Below are 21,110 nucleotides of genomic sequence, written 5' to 3' on the forward strand. Positions count from 1 at the left end.
GGAAGCCGGTAGAGATTTTTCAGGACTGGTGTGATGTGCTCCCGCAACCAGTGTTGGATATGATCTTGGCTGCGGCATTCTGAACCACCTGCAATTGGGCTTTTCCATATGCGGGAGTACCTAATAACAGTACATTACCGTAATCCTATTTGCTTCCTGTGATTTCTCTGGCGATGACTGCCTCGTTAGAACTGGTCATGAAAGGCATAATTTGCTGGAGCAATTTAATATATTAGTGACAGGCACTGACTATAAATAAAACATGATCAATCATGTTAACACTTGAGTTAACCGTAATGCCCAAATACTTAACTTTCCTTAAAATCGGGATAAGGTGCGATCCCAAAGTCAATGAGTCATAGTTCTTCCCGATCTTTTAAAAATGGCTGGTGTAGGGGCGTGGCTTGGAGCGCCATCGATGTGGTCGCTCCTCTGAGGCCGCCCGTGGGATGCCCGCCGCCGCCGTCATTTCCCGGCGGTTCTCAGCGGGTTACCGTGTCGCCAATGCCATCTAAGGCGACCGGAACCGACATAGCACAACCTGGCCAAACATAACCTTCGACCGAGGAGGCGTTCTACCAGAACTCAGTGGCCGAACTTCTCCCCCGTCTCCAGCCGAAGAAACCAAGATGGCCGCCAAGCCGGAACCCAGCAACGCACTCCGCACCTGGTGGTAGCGGGGCTTTAGAGCGCCAGGGAGTTGGAGGAGGGGAGCGGACTCCAGCACAGAGCCATCCGATTCATACCAAGGCTGCCTGGAATACACACAAGTGCATCCTCGACTGCTGAGGCCCGAGGGCCCGACGCACACTCCGAGGGCTCTCCCCCTCCCCCGCTACGTAGAACGAGTCGGGACCTCCTCTCAGCGACAGCCGACATCATTACGGAACCGCACGCGGGGGGCTCACAGAGGGATCTGGGATCTCCATCAGCGAAGGACCACCGATAGAGACTTGAGGAGGGGCGGGGAAGCAGCGAGATAACCGCTTTCAACCAGAGAGGCCTTGAGCCCGTGGACTTCATCACAGCGACATACCCCCCTCTCACGCAACAGTCGGCCATCCTGCACCGTTCCCGACTCACTGAGACCCCCCACACCAACGCTTTCTGGGGCGCCCCGGCCCACATGCCCAGACCTGGAACAGGGAGGGGGTTGAGAGCGATACGCACCCCGAGTGCAGCCTCCCACTGCCCTGGACCCCGCTGCTACTCTTTCAATCAAGACCACCCAATACGAGCAGCATGTCTAGGCAGACAAAGGTGAGCAAAGGCACAGATATCTCCGCCATGTTTACTGCACCGGAGAAACCCAAGAAACAAGACCCCCCTAAACTGACCCCACAGAAGCCACAAGAGGACAGGGGCGCCCTCGCTACCAAAGGAGACCTGATAGCCTTCATGGCGGATATTAAATCGGAGTTCCGCGCCTGCCTCTCGGAACTCACGACTAAAGTTGAACAGACGGACCAAAGGGTTACAGAGATCGAACAGAGGCTCGGAGAAATCGAGGACCATTCTCAGGATCACACTACCACGCTAGGGGAAATGCAAAGATCCATCAAATCCCTCCATCACAACTGCGAGATCCTGAAGTTCAAACATGAAGACCTTGAAAATAGGGCACGTCGCAACAACCGCCGCATTCGGGGCATCCCAACCTCTGTCCCTGACAACAAATTAGCGGACTACGTTGGACGCTTCTTCGAGGCCCTACTCCCGGATCTGGACAAATCTCTGCTCCTGCTAGACCGGACCCACAGACTCTGCCCGCGCCGAGGGACAGATTCGGACCCCCCCAGATGTTATTACCAGGGTCCACTTCACAACCAAAGAGGCGATATCAGCGATCAGTCGCCAAGGAGAAGAGATCACTTTTCAGAGCACTCCACTTCAAATATACCAGGACCTCTCACCACTTACGCTTCAGAAAAGAAGAGCACTCCGACCTCTGGCAGTGTTCCTTCAGGAGCAACAGATCCGTTACAGGTGGCTGTTTCCGACGGCTCTCCAGTTTACATATAAAGGCACCCTACGCCGGATCAGCCACCTGGAAGACGCAGAGAGAATCTTACATCCAGCCTCGCCCCGAGATCCTTCAACACCAAACCCGGAGAGGACCGAGGACTCTGGACCGCCTCCCTCCCCAAGGCCCAAACGCACGTCATGGTCGTCAACCCAGCGGAGCAACAGAAAGAGATGAACGAGGACACTTCCACGGTCCCAGGTCCCGTCAGCAACTTAGCCTGGACGCAAGTGCCCTTACCTAAATTAAGTCCCGCCACCTTGGTCTCGAACTGAGAAACCTTGAAGGCGGTGGCGGCGGGCCATACCCATGGTTCATACCCACTCCAAGGATACTTTCCAACCTTTGTTCCTTGGAAACCCACAGTACACAATACGTGATGGGACAGTTGGCCCTGTTGGCCAAGGGTACGCCCATACTTACAATGTCGGTCTACCCTGCAGTTAAAGTTGCGGCCCCCCGTTGGGGTTCCACGTTAAAACCTCAAGTGCAGGATGATACTAAGGGATTCCCCAACAGACATGGCAGCTGAATCACCGCCCACGACCCCCACCCTAACCTAAGGAAAGGAGAGTGAGACTCCAGCGGACCGCCAGACGCTTCGGGTCCTCTCCCTGAATGTTAATGGTCTAAACTCCCCTAACAAGCGAAAGGCAATTCTACTGAAACTCCAGGACGAAGACGCAGCAATAGCCATGCTCCAAGAGACTCACTTGCTGCCAGTAGACGTGAGCCGGCTTAGCTCCCGGTTATTCCCACTCCAATTCTTTGCCTCTGGCACAAACAAAAAAGGAGGTACGGCGATCCTCTTCAGGAAAGACTTGAACCCACAGATTCTGGAAACGAAAATCTGCCCAGAAGGTCGATTTACAGCGGTCAAATGCCTCCTAATGGGAGATCTATATAGTCTCGTCTCGGTGTACGCCCCTAACAGTGGACAATCACACTTCTATGACTCCTTGGGCACATCTCTCGCTAGCTTTGTGGAAGGCCAAACAATAGTCGGTGGGGACTTCAATGGGGTGCCCGACCCCACCACAGACCGTTCACACCCCCCGACTCCAAGCGACTTCACCCAAGCACTTTGCCTCCTCCGACTCTTCAGATCCCTGGAGATAATAGACTCATGGCGGGTGTTCCACCCTGACGAAAAAGACTTTTCTTTTTACTCATTCGTCCATCGCACCTTTTCAAGGATCGACCTGTTCCTGATATCCCCGCAAACTTTCCCTTCAGTCAAAGAAGTCTCCATCGGCACAAGAGCGATATCCGACCACGCCCCAGTGCTCTTGGAACTCCGGGTTCAGAATCCCAACCTCAATAACCCACGTAAATGGACATTGTACGACCCGATCCTTAACGATATGGCTACCAGAGACAAGATCGCAACAGGAATAAGAAATTTCTTTAACGAAAATCCAGCCTCGGACACCTCGTTAGCGAACAACTGCGACGCCATGAAGGCAGTAATCAGGGCCTCCCTAATCGCTCAAGGTGCGGCCTACCACCGAGACAGGGGTCAGACCCGGACGGCTCTAGAGGACGAACTAAGAGAGGCCGAGGCACTCCACAAGGAGAAAGGCTGGTCCCCCAAAACACAACGGATCATTCGTACAGCAAGGGAAAAACTGGAAGCCCACTATGCGGAACAAACCGCCCAACTAATGGCGAAGGCCAAACAGTCATACTACGCGAAGGGTAACAAGGTGAACAAGTTCCTGGTGACCAAGCTAGCCAAGCAGAGACGCGTCAACACGATCACTGGTCTGCGTGATCCCAACGGGGTCACACTATACTCAGAACCCGAAAAGCAACGACTCACAATAGATTATCTGACCCAAATCATGCAGGCAACCCCACGAAACTTAACACAACAGAAGGGATACCTGCAGCAGGCAGCAGTGCCCCGTCTCTCCGACACAGCTGGAGACGAACTGGAGGAGCTCATTACAGGGGAGGACGTTGAGGAAGCCATCAAATCAATCAAAACACGGGCACCCGGCACAGACGGCTTTTCAACCAGGTTTTACAAACTATTCAGAGCACAACTGACCCCCCACCTGGTTACCCTATTCAATTCTTTCAGGGAAACGGGAGCAGTGACCCCATCGATGCAGGAGTCAATCACCATCCTCTTGCCCAAACCGGGTAAAGATCCAAGAAGCTTAACGTCCTACAGACCGATCGCACTTTTAAACATCGATGCAAACATATACTCAAAAATTCTAGCAACCCGCTTAAATCGGATCTTGCCGAAGATCATCCACCCTGACCAGGCAGGTTTCATCCTACACCGGACAGCAGGTGACAACATCCGGAGAACCCTGAACCTGGTGGACCTTGCCTCCCGGAACTCCCAAAAACTAGTCTTAGTGGCTCTCGACGCAGCTAAGGCATTTGATAGGGTGGATTGGACATTCATGAGACACACCCTAGGGGGCTTCGGCTTCGGGGCAACTTTCCAAAAGATGGTTCTAGCCAACTATGATAGCCCTAAAACAAGCCTGAGAATCAACGGACACAGCTCGGCTCCAATCCCCCTATCATGCGGAACCCGGCAAGGCTGTCCACTGTCACCTTGCTTTTCGCACTCACCATGGAGCCCTTTGCACAAAAGATCAGACGAAACGACCAAATCAAGGGCATACAAAGTGGCCCCACGCATCACAAAATCGCCCTATACACGGACGACATTCTGCTTACGATCTCAGAGGCCCACTCATCTCTAAAACACGCAATACGAGAAATCGCCAGCTACGGGGAGGTCTCAGGCCTCCCCATAAACTTCGATAAATCATCCGCCCTGGGCATCAGCCTCACCCCAGCAGAACGGGATCCACTGACTAAGATGTGCCCGATAACATGGGAAAAAAGAGCCATCCCCTACCTAGTGGTCCACATACCGGCTGACCCAAGAGACACATACAAAGCCAATTTCCCCCGACTCTTTAAAGAATTGGAAGGCGACTTGAAACGCTGGGAGACCCAAAAAATCTCACTGCTCGGGCACATCACTGCATGCAAAATGAACCTCCTTCCGAGGTTCCTATACGCCTGTGCCTCCCTACCAGTAGCAATCCCCACACCAACTCTTCGAGGGATCCAGAGAAAAATGCTGAACTTTATCTGGAAAGGTAAGAAAACGAGAATCCCTCTCAGAACTATGCTGGGGAGTTCCAAACTGGGAGGATTGGGAGTCCCAGACTTGCAGGCCTACAGAGTGGCAGCTCAATTGGCACAGGTCCAGGCATGGCAAAATACAACAAACCGCCCCAGATGGATAGAGCGGGAAGAATCACAAGTGCCCCTACCCTTACGATTCCTACCACACATCCCGCCCTCCCTCAGAACACAATGGGGAGATCTCCTGCTATCAACCAAACACACCCTTAGCTCCTGGGACTGGGCGCTAATACGAAAGGGAGTGCCAAGAGGACTGAGCCCACGCTCCCCGGTCTTCCATAATCCAACGTTCGCACCTGGAACGAATCCTCGCAATTTTCGTAACTGGATTAAGGGCGGGCTGGAGACCATAGACCAGCTGCATATGGGGGGGGAGACCTCTCACATTCGCCCAATGCAAGGAGAAATTCCAACTCCAGGAAAGGGACAGATTCACCTACATTCAATTACGCCACTGGTGCTCATACCCTCAAACTCTGCAAGCAGCGACACGCCCTCCTACTGCCCTAGAACTCACTCTGGGAGACCTTCCAACCCGCGGCAGAGTATCCACCCTATACAGGCGCTTCCTAAGTGACTTCCTGACCACAAAGACCCGCTGCATGGCCCGATGGGAGGCGGACCTGGGTCATCCAATAGAGGATCAAACCTGGGTGGACATATGGACCAGAACACATACCTCATCCGCCTGTATTACAAATAGGGAATGTGCGTACAAGAACACGCTGCGGTGGTACTATCCGCCCCTCCAACTTCACCATATGAACCCCCAGGTGGATCATTCTTGTTGGAGATGATGCGGCCACCCAGGCTCCTTCTTCCACATGTGGTGGGCTTGCCCAAAGATCCAACAATTCTGGAAATCATGCCTGGGGTCTATCACACGAATTACCGGAACAACGATTCCCCTGAAACCAGAACCAGTCTTGCTGGGGGCTCCAATCCCCGAGATCTACCCGGGCTCCGGGACCAGATCGAAACTACTAACTCACTGCCTACTAGCGGGGAAAACGGTGGTGGCCCGAACTTGGAAAACCCCGGAAGGCCCTCACATAGCCCAATGGTGGACTAAACTTTGGGACATTCTGGTAGTGGAGAAGGTGACGGCAGCACAAGCGGGAACTCTCCATCGTTTCCAGAATGTTTGGGCCCCAGTGCTAGAATTCGACCAGCGCTTCCCCGCCCTGACCTATAAACCTATCCGGGCCCGCTGGATCCTGAAAAAACAAGAGAACCCTGAGGAAGAGACGTAGACGCTGAGGTGCAAACTGGACAGGCCAGGAGGGAAGATGCCGCCTACAATGCCTAAAGGACAGAGGGACCAAAGGGAGGAGGGAGGGAGGAAAATCAAGGGGGGATAGAGGACTGGGGATCAACATGCCTAAATAATCACTGCTTATGTTTGTAATTGTCGTCCTGCCTTGATTTAAAATAAACAAAGTTAAAAAAAATGGTTGGTGTAGCTAGAACCAATAGCTCTCAGTCTTTTGATCGATAAGACAAAGCCAATTGTCTCTTATCCAGGCGCTAACCATGTAAAAGATCTCATTGACCAGCAGGGTGTCACATCCTTATTTCCAGATAGAGTAAGCAAAAGCTGAATTGTGTCTGCATAGTTTGGGAACATTATATTATTTTCAGTCAATCACCAGGACAATTAATGCTACAATATCGCCACTTACAGCGATAACTGAAGCCTGTGTTGTCCAGTGTCAGCACCGTGTGATCCATGTCATAAGCCTGGGCTCTGACTCAACCCTTGCTTTCTGTCTCTCGCCTCTTGACTGAACTCTCATTCTCTGAGTCATTAAAGAGGAACCCTCCCTTTCATATCCGCATTTGGGAGTTTTCAAGCACTGAGCTAATGCTGACATGATGGCACGCTCCTCCCAATGTTTATAGTACCATTCAACATTCATATCTAGTGCTTTAATGGAAAACATGCACGCATGTAAATCGCTCATAATACAGTTAATACAATATGTACTTGCATTTAAAAATTATAATTTACCATTTTCTAGTATAAAATAAAAATATGTTTAGTTGAGGTCTGGGCTCTTCGGAAGCACACTCACACTTTGACAGGTTAAGCATTACCAAAGAAAGGGGCACTTTCATGAATAATGCAATGTTGAAAACACTGAAATATTCTGCTGTGACACCGTGGAGAACACCAATACACTTGTAAAGGTGTGTTAAAAGGCGTAACAAATTAGCCCACCAAAGAGGCTGCCTTCTTTCCCACTGCCTCGTAAGATGTCATGGCCCAGTTACAAAATAGCAGTGATAGGCTTGCCTGATCGACATGGCTCTTTCTCCAGCTCTAGGGCAAGGGATCCTGTTACACAGTACTGAGAGCAAGCAATGGTCAACTCTCAAATGCAATCAAGCAATTGTACATTTGCAATTTTGCAGTGGTATTTTCACTCTTTCCAGCTGTCTTTCCTTCTGCAAGCCTCCTTTTGCTATTTTCATGTTTTTCCTTTATGCTCTCTTCCCTCCTTTATTTCGTTACTGTGCTTCCTCTCCTTTAATCTTCGATTGTTTTGTTTTTCCCATTCTCCCTTTATTTCTGTATATTCATATCTATTGTTTCCTCATACTTCCTTTCTTCATCCTTCATTTCATGCTTTCCATGTCTTCTGTCCTCTTTTTGTTTTTCTTCTTTTCATTCCATCTGTATGTGTTTTCTTTCTTTCCTTGCACTTATCCATCTCTTTCTTTTCCTTTTCTCTCATTCTGCCATTCTTCCCGCACGTCCCTGTTTGACGAATGGGGATCTGCGGGCAGAATGGCACGCACATCCCTTTTTTACACGCCAATAATTCCATGAATCAGGGCTGTCTAACATCTGCCATGCCATTATTGCTTTCTTGCTTCCAAAAAGCATCAGGTGTTGTGTCTCTTTCCTTGGCCGCACTGTTGAAGAGCACAGTGGTGGAACAAGGGGAGAGCGTAGGACTTAAATAAAGGGGGTGTGCCGGTGCCATGCAAAGTTTTGATGCCATAAGCAAATGTCCGTCACGACGTGGCAGCCGAAGCCACCTTCCAGCGTGGTACTCGGGTGTGGCAGTGAGACTGGGGTATACCGGAGAGCGGGGTACGGTCCCTCTTTGTTCTCGCATCCAGAGCCTGCCCAAGGCATGGACAGCCTGTGCAGTGGCACAAGGCCCCACAGCAGGGGGGGGGGGGGCGCGGACATCTGACCCATATGCACTTCGATATGAATGTGCAGGCAATCACTTTCAAAATCACCTTTGGGCAGGCTTCAGCTGACAACAAAAGAGTGCAGTTCTCCTTATTAATCTGACTCTCCAGTTTATAGCGATTTTGCGATCCTGTATAATGACTTTCCTGACCATTTCATACAATTTTTTTATTTATGTGTGACAGCAAATGTATGTCACAGTGAAATGTGCTGGGAGCCTGTACAACATTGTCAGGAGAGCACTTCCGACACAAACGTATCCAAGTCGGCTGGCCAACGCATCATTTGCGCTACAGCTTAGACACCTTTGACAATAAAAATGGGCTATCTAAAAATAGCATATACTCTGCTCTAATTTTAGATGCCAAATTTTGGAGGATCTGGGCCAAAATGTACATTTTATTTTTAAATGGTCACAACATGAGAGGTAAAGGAAAGAGAGGGGGAGTGATGGGTGAGATGTGGAGTGGTAAGAAAGAAAGGAGCGGGAGAGCAGTGGGTCAGAGGGGCAAGCGATGAGCAAGAGATCAGAGAGGAAGCAGTGGGTTCAGGAGGAGCAGTGGACTAAAAAGCAGAGAGGGAGCGGTTGGCCGGGAAGAGACAGCGAGCTGCAGATTGGGAGAAAGAATGAGGGAAGAGTGCAATGGAATGGGAGAAAGGATGCAAGATGCAGAAGTAGCACAAAAGAATGAAGGACTGTATACTCCGGGAAGAATTGGAGAGCATAAGGTGTGTGTTGGAAGTATGATTCAGAGTGTTGCAGGGACTGGAGAGTTAACATTGGGACTTGGCAGTGTGACAGAGCACGTGAGTATGTGTATGACTGAGAGTTCAAGTTGTGATGGGGAATAGGTGAGATGTGCGAGGTGGGTTGGTGAGAGGTATGTGGGTGTTTGGGGGATTGGAGAACATAGAAGGGGAATATTTCAGCATCAAAACTGATAATAATCAATGCCGTACATTAAATAGGCATGCACATTAAACCAAACATTTAGCCAAAACAAACACTGTTCTGCCAAGCCAGAGACATCTGGGACTCTTCCTATTAAATTGATACAAAATATGCAAATAATAATACCCTGGCTCTCTTGTAGCCTTGCACACTGCTGCTTTCCTGCAATGTGCCAATCTTACACCCTCCAGGGAATAAACAATGTGCTGCAAAAACGCTGCTATAAATAAAGGTTTGTGCCACAAAATTTGCCATTTCATGCCGCATAATTTGCCATTTCAGGCCACAATATCTTAGAGGGTCTGATTAATGCATCACAGGCTCCCTGCTGTCACGTCTCCAAAGGCATCACGTGCCCTTGCTGTCACATCTCTGAATGCATCAGAACCCCCTCCTAGCACAACTCCCTCCGCGCCCACCCACTCTTCGTTCACGCAGTTAAGCATCAACCAGTATCCCCTTCAGTCACAGGAAGTCCATGCTCACCAATCAATACTGAAGGCGAGGCCACTGTAAATCAACATCATTAGTACTCCATTCACAGAAAATGCCTGCGAAAGGCAGTTGCTACCTTGATAAAGCTGCCTTTTGTGAGGCATAATTAGTCACTTGGTCAGTATCTCTTGAGCTCTGCTGTGTCGAAGGTCGCTGACCTTATGCCCATCCTAACTCTGGCATGCTGCACATTGCTGTCTGCCTAAGTCATTTGGCGAGCTGAGCTCACCTGCTGATTTGGCAGCTTTGTTTGCTGCCCAGCCTTTCTCCCAATGCGTGCCTTCTGTGTCCTGCTCTGCCCTTTGCTAGTGACCACACAATCTGACTTCAGCGCACATGGTAAGTGTCCTGATCCCTCCACTAGCATAAGCAGCCGTTTTATATTAAATGTACTATATTCAGATCCCCCTCCCCGCTTATAGCTACAAAAACCACAAATCTGATTATTTTTTTTTAAACCTGCAAATTCGACTTTTCCTAAAAGAAATACCGTCACAATATGATGGGGACAATGAGAAAGAGAGAGTGGATGGTGGGTCCAAAGGGGGAGCGGTGGTGCGCACAAGTGGGAGAAGTGCGCCAGATGTGGTGCAGTGGATCAGGTGGGGTACGGTGGGAAAGAAAGCAGAGAGGAAGCATGGGTCATAGAGGGAGTAGTGGCCCAGAGGAGAAGTGGTGGGCAAGATGGTAGAGGGGAAGCGGTGGGCCAGAGGAGAAGTGGTGGGCAAGGTTAGGGCCGGCTCTGCTCGCATCACTCGAGTTATCAGCACCAGAGAGGCGGCACAGTTGCTTTATTAGTTTCCCCGCCCTGCCACCCCTTAATTTAGAGTGGAGGGTGGGTGCGGATCCCTTTAGCCAGAGAGGAGCAGTATGCTTTCACATTGCAGCACAGTTTGTACTGGACGCAAACAACTGGGGACACTGATAGAAAGATTTTTCTCGTGGGGGGGGGGAGGCACTCACCAAACATTGCACTTCCGGTAGGCGCAGAGGGGCAGGGGAACTGGATGGGGGTTCAGTTGGTTCACGGTGGTAACCTTACTTCTCCAGGACCATTCCATGGGCATGGGAGGAGAATCCTCTGCATTCCATGCTACAGGTCCAACTTACTTGCTGACTGACAAGTATTGGAGATGCTATGACATGTTTTATAATGTTATTCGTGTCTTAAATGTGCATTTGTTTTATAAATGCGGCCGAACACCTTCCGAAAAGAATCAGGTGTTGGGTCCAACCCCTGGCTTTACCCGCCCCTGTGCACATATTACACGCCCCCTTTCCAGTCATAGCCAATCATTGTGTCTCATGAAACTAATCCTGTCACGTGCTCCAGCGCCTATTTGCGTGGTATTCCCACTACCAAAATAGAAAGAAATACAATCTTGAACCTGTAGCCACCGAATCAATCGCCCCGCTAAATGAAAGGATGTAAAAGCGATGGCGAGACTGGTCACGCCTGGCAAAAATGCCTCTCTCCGGATGAGTTCGGCCGAGGACAGCATAGGCAGAGACTGCCCGGGATCCTTCCCTGCTGTACCAGACAGATGGCTTCTGCAAGAAAGAAATGGGCCTTCCACTCGGCACAGCTACTAACGGTCACCAGCTTAGACTAAAACGAGGATCCTGTAGTTCTTGACTCTCATTGTTACTTTATATTTATCTTTTAGCCGTGCACCAAACGGCGGATTGCTGTTTTTTGAGAGAGCACTCCTTGATCTTCTTACCTGGATTTTGCCGGTGACAGTTAAGACTCATTTACATTCAACAAAGCATGTGCATTTATAACTATTATGTACATGACACTGGAGAGTTTTTCAACTCCCCGCCAATAGTACTTGTTCTGTTTTGTATAACAGGATTACCTAGAGACCAGCCAACGCGGCTAGCGGATCTCTTATACAGTGCCTGTGAATTTACCCCATAGGTAATATGTGTGTTTTCTAATCACATTGATTACACAATACCTCTGATTTATTATTTTGAAATTATTTTGCTCATACACCCGTCTGATTGTGGTCTCCCTCCCCTGCAGCACAGACGTTATTTCACACAGAACCCGTCCTGATGATGGCCATAGGAATGAGGCTCATCTAGCTCAACCCCAAATGGCCGAAACACCTGGTGTAGACGCACTATTTCCCTGAAACTACAGCACATATATTGCTGTCCATACATGCAAATTTCTTTTTTGTGTCCTTGCAAATGTTTTATGTTGTTTTAAGAACCTTGTTTTGTAACTTCACACCACTGAATTGTGCATTTTTGACAAACCCCCACACAGATTGGGTTTGTTATACACACACTGTCTTTATTTTTGCCTGAAAAACACCTTGATACAGTGGGCCTCATTACAACTCAGGCGTTAAGGGTTAACGCCACCGTTAACCCTTAACGCCTGATTCTGATTTTAACGCCTCCTTTTAGCAGGCATTAAAATCCATGGCGCTAACATGCCATGGTGCTAATTACGCCGCCGTAATTTACGGCGGCGTAATTAGCGCCTTCCCCACTCCCATTATGCCCTATGGGGCAAAAATGGGAATGGGGAAGGGAAAATGGGAAATGGGGATTTACCGCCCCACTCACCTTGGAATGGGGCGGTAAATCCGCCATCCACCATGGTGTAAATGGAGTTTACACCATGGTGGTAAAGTTGGTGCACTTAGCACCAAGGTTGTAATGAGGCCCAGTGTGTTGAAAACATATTCTTGTTTGTTCTGTTGTGGTCCAAGAAACCATTTTGATGTCTGTTTCTCCCTGGAACTGTGCTTTTATGTATACCACTCACACAGTTCCAATACATAAAATAATTGTGTCTGAGAGATTTTTCTCTACGATATAACCTCTATGAGTATTGTCTCATTGAAGTAACGGCAGAGTTTACAAAAAATTGTGGGATTTCGGGTGTATGAGCAATAGTGTTCTTGAAGCTATTCACTTGTGTGCTTTGTTCTTCAGTTAACCCTCCTGGGTAGAATAGGTTCCATACCAGGAGCCCAATTGTTTGATTCCCCCATATTACAGACTCATTATTGTACACCCCATCTCCCAAGACAATACCAAAGGAGTACTGCGGGTGATGGCATGAAGTAGGCGCTTTGCTTGGGGTCAGTTTCAGCAGTGTCCCTTTCTGAGAACTAAGCGGACGCTGGCGTAAGGAACTCTGGTCACTGGGCAGCTGGCAGGGGTTACTTTAACACTATTTCTGGCAAACGCCTATTGGCTCCTAGCAAAGAGCTCCTATCGCCTTTTCCTTAAAAAAAATATATACATACAAATACAATATTTTAATTACTCCATATATGTGTCAACATGTACCCCAACGTTTTTAAGCCCCAGTCTGACGACACTGTCACTCTTGCTCTTATTTTGAGAAAAAGTGTGTTAACCTTTTCAGTGCTGAAAATTCAATGCTTTCCTGCAGAAATGAGGATGTCGTGCCTATGCATCCTAAGACCATTGATGACAACAGCCGCTTCCCTTTCGTTTGTCCACCCTGAAGATCTCATTCAATGCTCACTATTCATACCGCCACTGAAATAAATCAATATTTGGTCATTTCCGACGAAAAATTAACAATAAACAAACATTCCCGATTTAAAAATGAACAGCATTTCAAAACGATGCGCTGGCCATGGAAACAAAATTGCCATGGACTAGTGATAATTGACTCTTGGCGATTAAGAAATGTTGTGATAATTATATGTTATTTATATAATGATGTGTTATTTATATAGATTCTTGGCGAGTGCGAAATGTTGTGCTGCCTGTATGTACAGAATTCAGGGGGCAAGCAACTTTTTAAGGCTGGCTATTAGTTTACAAATTGACATTTTTACCCCTGAATTTATCAATGCATTTTTTATTCTTTTACAATACAATATCACTAATCAAACATAAATTGAGGTGAGTGCCAACAGAGTTTTGAAGCCCCTACAACATCGACTAAACATATTATCTAGTAGTATAAACATAAGAAAGAAGCAAGTGTAATTTCATATTCAACTAACGGGATGGATCTTGACTAATTAAAGAATGTTCTTATTCCTGGGAAGAAGTGCTGGGCTGTCTCAAATACCGGAGCTAGGATGTTTTTCTAGTGCTGCTAGTTTTTAGGGAATGAGGAGACAGACACTTATGGAAATCACTTGTCCTTGATCCGATTTTCGAGCTCGCTGGCTCCATCTTTAAAAACAGGTCAGATGCCCAGCCTAAAAACGGCCACATACTTCACTTCAAAACATGAGCACTGCTAAATCTGCTACTCCACCACCCTATCATAAGACCAGCAGGCTCAGAGTGACAACTCCACTGAGCTATGGCAGCTATGACTCACGTGAAACAACGCAAGAGTGATTTAATTACACAGGATAACAGGACACATATTACACATCTTTGGTTGCTTCCAGGCACCAGAGCCATACAAAGTAAGAACGAGTAGCTAGGAAGACAAGCACCACAAATACCTGCTTATATACATAACTATCGACCAGTTAGGCACTGTACTGCACAATACACAGGCACACAAAACATGAGGCAGGCAGCCTCTTCTTTCCCCTTATGAGGGTATATTAATGTCCAAGAGATGATCAGAGTGAGAACTGAACGCTCTGCAACAAAGATAATGTTAGAATAGACAAATCATGATTTCTGGTGTGAGGATCCACTTAATTTGTTGTATTAAAATCTGGAAGTATTGAATGGGGGTAGTTCAGGCATGTGCCTTTCAATGTATACAAGACTGTGCCCTCAATCTCCAGCCACCAGGTCCTAAAGCCTATGATCCTTCAATCAGAACTATTTATGCTTTTTCCCACCTGAATACACAAAATATGGCAAACGTCTTTGAAGCCTTAGCCTGGAAAGTTAGCTCCTCAAAATGCGGACTAAAATCTCTCCTCGTTCGCATTGCATACAGTCTGGAACCTGCTTATAATTGTTCAGACCTAAGCCTACTTCTCTTGCCACACACACCCTAAAATCAGTCTCTCCTTTGCATCAATGATAAGGTTCACAATGTGGCTAATCCCACCAAAGCCTTCTCCATTTGCTTCTGTACTCAAATGGATCGATGATAGATTGCCGAAGACATCATCAAGCCGATTATTTCCATCATCATTTGTGCACCCCTAGTACACTTACCCTCCCTCTCATCCTACATCTTACACTCGCCTTTCTTTGCAGTATGAAGGGGCAACAAGGCAGCACATAACTCTTCATGGAAACACATAAATATAATTACTAATATTAATATAAATTAATATAAATATAAAGAAGTAGCCCTCTGGATCACCTCCTTCCTAGAGGGAAGAGCCATGAAAGTCTTCTCGGACATCACCAATGCCACCCCCACGACAATCCACTGCGGGGTCCCTCAAGGATCATGCACTACACCCACACTCTATAACTTGTTCACCAAACCCCTCTTTGACAAACTTGACTCATATGGCATCACATACATGAACTACGCTGACGACACACAAGTACTTCTACCCCTTTCAGGATCATACAACGAAGACGCCAAGGCACTCCACACAATCTACTCCGTCATCAAGGCATGGATGGCAGTTAATGGTCTTTGCCTCGATGGAGACAAGACGGAAATCATGATATTAGGTCACAGAACACCCTAGACAAACTCGACAAACTGTACGCTAACTTCTCCATTGACAACTCCATCATCCCCGTATCCACAGCCGTAAAGACACTGGGAGTATACCTTGACTCTTCACTATTGATGACTAGACAAGTCAGCGCAATCACCTCCGCATCTGCACACACCACCAAACTCATAAACGCCATCAAACCCTACCTCTCCAAACCCACCTGCCTCTCTATAGCAAGGGCAACCATTGGCGCCAAACTGGACTACTGCAATGCACTCCTAGCAGGCACATCAGCCAAAAACCTAAAAAGACTACAAGTCACGCAGAACAATGCTCTCCGGGCCGCTCTTAGTTTCCCAAGAAGGGAGCATATTACCCAGGCCAGGCACTCAGCCCAATGGCTCCCGGTCAAAGAGCGGATCACTCTCAAAATCCTCACCCTCACTCACAAATGCCTCTCTCTCTCCGCCCCGTCCTATCAGAAACCATCCTCAAACCATCCTCCTCCCGTCCCACTAGGATGCAATACTCCAACCTAATCTGCATCCCACGCATCAAAAAAGGCAAAGCCGGAGGCCTAAGTTTCCCCTACATTGCATCCAAGACCTGGAACGCTCTTCCTGCAGACATTAGAGCGGAAAACTCACTCCCAATTTGTCGCAGGAAACTGAAAACCTCATTCCTTGCATTATAAATACGAAACTCTCAGGACTCCATGTAAATATTCTGCATTGCTAATGTATTCATGTCTACTGTAAATACTGTATTTGTATGTATTACTGTATCCTATGCAACTAAGACAATGTATGTAACAAGCGCCACAATGCCCACGGGCTGATGTGCCCTCTGCAAATCTGAATAAATAAAATAAATAAACTAAATACACCCAATGTTACTGGAGGAACCGACATGAATGAGTGCGATCATTTGTAAGGCGTGCACCAGAAAATTGATCACCTCTTTGCGCTGCTGTTCATCACAGCAGTTGAGAGCTCATGAGCTGAACAACTTACCTTATTAAAAGGATCGATTCAGGCGTGCTCTGAAATGTGTATAATTACACTCAAGTCTGAGACCTAGAGGAAGAGAATTCCATTGATAAGGACCCCAAATGAAGAAGCTGCCGTCACCCCGGGTGGTACATTGGACCTTGGGAACAGTCAAAAAGCGAGAGCTCTGTGATAGAAGGACTCTGTCTGGGCAGTATCTTTGACTCTGGTCCGCCACCTCGAGGCAGTGTTACACAGCCATTTGTGCAACAGGCAAAAGGCTTTAAAACGGATTGTGTATGGCTTTGCCCCTCTAAACTGCATTCCCTCTCTCCGTAACCGTGTACAAAACAGTCTTTCCTTCCGAATGCAGTGGTCGAAGGGGGCGGGAGCGGTGCTCCTCTACTTCTTTTAATTAAGTTTTACCGTTCCTATACTTTTATTTTAAAAAGAAACCGTTCCGGAACGGTTTAGTTTTAAAATAAGTGTAAGAACAAGTTGAATCGTGCACTTTCAGTGCACTGCACAGGACGTTTCCTTAAATAGCAGGTACATGTGTTTTGGGGTTTTTATTGTGCATGGGAGGGGGTGCGGCAATGGGGTCTGTGGGGAGCGGTGCAGGCCAGTAGGGACTATAGTTCCACTACTTCTTTCGTACACTTCGACCACTGTCAGAATGTATCCATATCCCTTTGGTGTACAGCACTTGTTGCTTCACAGCTAGGTTATTTCTGCCCATGATCACACAATTCAGAGCAGCGGGTAAAGGCAGTGTAGTCTAGTGGGTAAACTGTGTCCCTTGGAACCTGGTGATCTGGGCTAGAATTCTGTATTACATGCTTAAGCAAATATTACGTGATTCTGGGCTAATCCCTTTAACTCCAGGAGCCTCAAATTGCTCCTGCTTGTAATGTAAAAGACACCTATCGTACAGTCCCAATGACATGGCACACTTTTGATCACATCCTGGTTTCTGTAATCTTTCCTGAGCCGCAACCCTATTTGATGTACGGAAGCACCTCAAGCTACTTAAGGGGGCATTGCCTGTATGCAATGTTCCCTGCGCAGTGATCAGCTTTTCCTTGGAGAGTGATCTGCGCTATATCACATTGCTTAACGAAAGAAAGTGGGCAACACAGGATTAAGAAATCTGGCCTACTATTTCCAAAGTCAACAACTTAGCCACCAGACGAGGCGTTCTGGCTTAAAGTCATGCTAATATTTATGCATCTTCATGATGCAATTAGTGGGATCAAATGCAAGTCTTTAGGTTTCTACTTCTATAGGGAAATGTTCAAATACGTTTATTTGTAGTGGCTGAATGTTAAAAGTCGAACTCCACAAGGTTTAGAATTTTCTTGTTTAAATTGTAATGGCCTATTAGTCGACTTTTCAACGTCAATCTTTTCCAATGAGATCCTGATTTTTATTGGGTAAAGTTTTTTGTTATAATAGAGACCCTGACGCCTCCTTCTTCCTTCTCTCACACTCTCCGTTTCTCTACTCACATCTCTTCTTCTTCACAGGCTTCTCGAACACTAACACTAACTGTATTCCTTACATCATCAACATTTCCCTCTAGCTAGAACTTTGGACGGTCAGAATTTGTCTTGTTCGGCTTAAAGAGGCATTCTAACACTGTGAAGTCGACTGTTGGACCTGATAGTCCCTTTAGGAGCGTTAGAAATGAACCAGTGAAATGAAGGCAGGCGAAATGCATGCCCTCCATTCTAATACTCCTCGAAGTGGTGCATCCCGTTGAGGATCAAATCCGACTCTAATCCGAACTGAATGCCCCAAACAGTATGGGGCTGGATTGATTCTAAAATGAACCAATGACAAGACTTGGCAGCAATGAAAACTGAATCGGACCAGCGCCTCTGAGGAAGTACGAATCATTGACCTTATTTTATTTGATGGTGGATTAAGACCAATAGGACCTATCTTATCATCCTCTTTCAAGCATTCTCTTGATGCACTGAACATATATGGTCTCCTGCTTTGTCCACTGCTTTCTCAGTACTGTTGTTCGAATGGCTTGAATAGGTTCACTCTATTCAAAATCAGCCTTTATCAACTTTGGACTTTTCACAAGTCGACAGCTACGTACTGACGTCTTTGATTACTTCATTCATGGCTGTAAAGGATGTCATTTTGAGTTCACCGACACCAACATTTGAGTAAGTCAGGCAAGAACATTTTAATGGCATGGTGCGTTATCTCATCCCCTGCACTACAACAAATATCAAACATACATATAAGAGGGAAACTTCAATTTTTAAGTGGGAGAATGACTTTCGGACAAAATAATGAAAAGTTGAAAAATAGAGCGATTTCATATTTTTTGAAAACCAACTAATGTTTTACCATTACAAACATTGACCACAAGAATCATTGTTAACAGTTTTAAATGAAAATGATATACTTCCCAGGACTTTTTCTTTAAAAAAAAAGGCTTGGATATTTAGATCATGCGTATTTGGTGGGCTCAGTTTTTTGCAATAACTTTTATACACAATATACACATGTTTACACCGTAAACCCAACTGATTTATAGTTATAGCAGTGCTTATCCTTACCAGCTTTTTGGGGCTTTTTTCATTTGTTTGTTTTTTCTTTCTTTCTTTCTGCGTCGAAAATGATTTCCCTTAGAAGAGTTGTCCTTGGCGGGATGACGAGATAAAATAAAAGCAAAACATGATCTCAGGAAATAAAAAAATCGAAAAACTGTGAAACAAGAATAAAAAAACTCCCAAAAATAAAACAAAAAAATCTAAACAATAAAAAGTAAAGTTTAAAGAGACGCCGAAAAAAGTTGCAAAGTAACCGGATAAACTGAAGCTTTCATAGCCAGAAGTGCAAACACAGGTACAAATCCTCTTTGGGTTTTTCATTCAAGGTGAAAAAGTGACTTTTCGGGCGGTGTCAGTAGTCCCTTTTCGTTTTCTAGCCGGCGTGAACGCCCGCGTGCCAATGCCCTTACAGGCAGACGTTGTCCAGCAGTTGGAGCCGCGAGCGGCCGTTACAGAAGCCAACCGCCGCCGTCCTCGCGCACTCTCTCAAGCTCCAGCTGTGCTCGCGACCAAGGGATCCTTCCCCAGCCCAACGGCTAGCGTCCTCGCGCTCCCTGCCGCCAGTTACAGATCTGCGTCTGCCCCTCGCGCTCGCTTCCCCTCAGTCCTCGACTTCTCGCGCCCCTCCGGTCCTCACGCCCTGGCGCTAGCCGCCCCGTCACAGGCAACGCGCGCGCGCGCCTCCTGCTCCAACCGTCCTCAAGAGCTTCTGTCCTGGGAGTGCAGCCGCGGCGGAGCCAGCAGCAGCGGCCCGCGGTGGGAGAGTGCGTGTAGCCTCCTCCTCCCCCCTCCCCTCTTCCCGCCGCCCGGCTACGGCCGCTCAGCAGTCACTGCGCCGTGACCCAGGGCTATGCTGTCTGCCAGTGCACTGCATGGGCTTCCTCAACGAGCGTCTCATGACATGCTCCCCATAGCTCTCAACTCACCCGCTTTTGGCGGGTGTCACCCGCCTTGCAAAGGGCTGACTCACCCGCCAAGCCTCCTGCACTCCCATTCATTCCAATGGGGGTCTCACCCGCCAAAAACAAAATCGGGCGATTTCACCCGCCTTTGCGAGGCAAATAGTTGAGAGCTATGGCTCCCTCTTAACTGCAAACGGGTTCGTGCACTACAAAACGTTGCCGCTGCACTAGAACTTTCAGTGTGCAATCCATGGCGTGCCCGACGCTGTCTTTTTGCACCCGCATGGAAGCTCTTCTTGCGCAGCCCGACTCGTGACAATGCCCACGCAATAGAAATGCTGCATTTGTACACATGCAGCCCCTTCATTGTGCAGAACAAGGCATGCCCCCCCCAGCTACCAATTCACTCAGTGCATGGCAACCACTGCCCCATTCTCAGCACGGACTGCGTTTACATAGCACGCAACCTCCCTAAAATATCCCATATCACGCACTAATTTTCCCTGCATGCAATGACTCGTGCAATATACACATACCTCCCTCCGTGTACTGTAAAACATCGCACGCCATGCAAGCTCTTTAGAGAACGGCAAGCTTCCTATTTTGGACTTTCACCTTAGGCATTGCACCTTGACTGCAGACATGGGAAAATTTATTAAATACACCTACACTGCTCGCATACTTTTTAATGCACTACCATGCCATGAGACTATGGGCCCGATTCATAGAAAAGTGCGCATAAACCTCGCAAAGTTTGCGCAGTGAGAAGGCCCCTCACGCATAAGACCCCTGTGCATGATCGGGTATTCATAATAATTTGGCATTTATATAGCGCTACGAACCCTCAGGTATCTGAGCGCTGCTTATTATTAACCATGGTGTGTGGTGCTCATTTATCGACCTCGGAAGGATGAAAGGCTGAGTTTGGCCCTGCCGGGATTCGAACCTGCGTTAGCAGGCTCTGCACAGATGTCAAGGCGAGCGCTCTACTCACTGTGCCACTTGACCAGCATACCATGGAGGATCAGGGTATCCTTCTCGCTAAGTAACCCTATGCGCAAGTCCTGTCTAGAACGCCCAAACACACTCCTTCCGCAAACCAAATGTAGCCACTAATACCTACCTATGTGCATTCTTCCGGCGCAAACTCATGCACCCCAGTAATCATGCGTGGGTTCC

The 21,110-nt window shown here is 47.6% G+C and overlaps 1 protein-coding gene across 2 annotated transcripts in view; it reads right to left on the bottom strand.

Annotated features, from left to right (window-relative positions):
• The window catches only part of LOC138447749 (sphingosine 1-phosphate receptor 2-like), a 474,685-nt gene extending 454,677 nt beyond the window's left edge, over nucleotides 1-20,008 (bottom strand). For both annotated transcript variants that reach the window (XM_069604060.1, XM_069604058.1), the window contains exon 1: nucleotides 19,036-20,008. The gene's annotated coding sequence lies outside the window, so the exon portion shown is untranslated. The remainder of the gene's footprint in view (nucleotides 1-19,035) is intronic.
• Nucleotides 20,009-21,110: the final 1,102 nt, after the last annotated feature.

The sequence above is a fragment of the Ambystoma mexicanum genome, chromosome 3q (genome assembly GCF_040938575.1).
Source record: "Ambystoma mexicanum isolate Mex_15411 chromosome 3q, UKY_AmexF1_1, whole genome shotgun sequence".
NCBI lineage: Eukaryota > Metazoa > Chordata > Amphibia > Caudata > Ambystomatidae > Ambystoma > Ambystoma mexicanum.